Source organism: Propithecus coquereli, unplaced genomic scaffold, assembly GCF_000956105.1.
Source record: "Propithecus coquereli isolate 6110/MARCELLA unplaced genomic scaffold, Pcoq_1.0 Scaffold231, whole genome shotgun sequence".
In the NCBI taxonomy this organism is placed as follows: Eukaryota; Metazoa; Chordata; class Mammalia; order Primates; family Indriidae; genus Propithecus; species Propithecus coquereli.
In genome coordinates, this window is record NW_012147853.1 from 2176765 (window position 1) to 2178839 (window position 2075).

The following is a 2075-nucleotide window of genomic DNA, read 5'->3' on the forward strand; positions in this document are numbered from 1 at the left end:
TAACTTGCTTGTAAACCGGTAAACAATGAAATTTCAATGAAAGAGTAAAGCATGCATTTCTGCACCTCTGATTCGGCGAGCAAGACACTGGAATAAAATGGATACATAGTTTATTTATTAATTTATGTTAAAACAAAACAAATAAAACAACAACAACAAAATTCTCAGTATAAATCCGGAAAAGCAAAGAGATAAGGCAACAGATGTCCTGTATGATAACTGGAAAATTCCACTGAGATTTAGATTATGCCTTTGTATCTAGCCTTTGTCAAAAATATCAGAGGCTCCTTCACTGATGGGCAGGCTATTAAATACTCCAATCCGTGGTCTCCATTAAAATGGGATTAGTGTCTATTTGAAAGAAATTTATAGGATTGTGGGGCTTGGGAGGAGGGAGAGGAAGAGAAGAAATCCCATTTTTACATGTCATCCAAATATGAAGATAACAGCAGAAAACCTTCCTAGAGAAGAAGTAATGAAATTACTTTCATGGTGTATGAACATCATTGCCACTGCTAGTCTGTCATAATATTCTTTATGGAATTTTTGATCTCAGTGCTTTAGATTTCAACTCTTGGCTGATAGTCTATAAAACATCAACATGAATTAAACATGGAAGGATCACACAACCCTGAATACTACAAGGAGAAGTAGTCAGGTTTAACTTTGTATGTGTACAATTAAAATAAAATACATTAGAAAATCTTTTCAGAAACAAAGAAAGTATAATAGCTTTATAGAGGAGTATGCAGAAATGTGATAAAATAAATGATTGATGTACCTCCTGCAATTGATTTTCTAAATTAATACAAGGAATACAAAAAACAGCTCCAGAAGCAGTGCTTTATCATTTATTCATTGAGCATTTACACATAACATACTGGCAGCTGAAAGAAAAACAAAATCAACAAGTCGAAAATGTTCTTCCCATCTTCACTGGATCTTACATCCCAGGTCAGGCGGGGGGTGGTGGAAGGTGATAGATAAGTACATAGATACATATAAAGATGAGACCTCCATCTGGGGGCTCACAATCAAGTTGAGGAAAAAGACATGAAAATAAATAGTCACACCAATGTGAGAAGACAGGGATGGTTTATCTTTTGTCATTTATTACCCTGTCTTCACTTGATGAACGGTGGTTTCCATATAGGCCAGACCAATGCCATTGGAGTCACATTTTATTGGTGATGCTGTTTATGAATAAGCAGAAGAAAATAAATGAGGTGGTGTTCCAAACCCTTAGGAAGTTGAAATACTCTAGAAATCTCCCCAGACATGACTAAGGGTCAAAAAGAATCCATTTTTATGGGAAGATATATGTATATGTAGAAAACAAAACATACACAAAAAAACTCTATAGCAACCTTGATCAGATTTCTTATCTCATCAATTATTGCTCTCTTGTATTCTTCCCTGGAATTATTCCCAATAAGCAGGAAATAGGAGCCTGCAGCCAGTACTAACTTATGTATTTCATGCTTTACCTGATCAGTGTGAATTGAGGAAACTTCCAACCCTCCGTTTTAACCAGTGCTACCACCATTGGTCCGTAAATATTTCCTTTGAGGTCTGAAAGTCTGGCTCAATGTTCTCCCTCGGGGTTTAGAGTTTGAAAGGCAGGATTCCTATTCAAATGTGGGATTTACGACCTAAGCCATTAATCACATGGTCACCATCCATAGCTTCTGTGATGGTATAACTAAGGGCAGTAGTTTCCTACCATATAATGCAAAATCCCAGGGATCTTGAGTGCATGATTCAGAGATTATGTAGGGAGGCCAGGGGAAAACAGAAGCAACTCATACTTTTATATGATTTATAGCCTGGTCTTCAGTATAAGACGCTCTGCTTCGAAAGAACTTTAAAAGCCGCTGATACAGGCACCATAAAAGCATCCATGTAGAAAACACACAGATGTCAATAATGTAGCAGCCACTTTATGTTAAAAAGCTATTATTTTCAAAAGCTGTTTCCTAGCACTGTCCCCTAGCTCAAACTGGCTCTGAAGCATCCTTGAACAAAAATTCATTCAGAGGTCATTGATTCTTACTAAATATTAAGCTCCTTAGGTT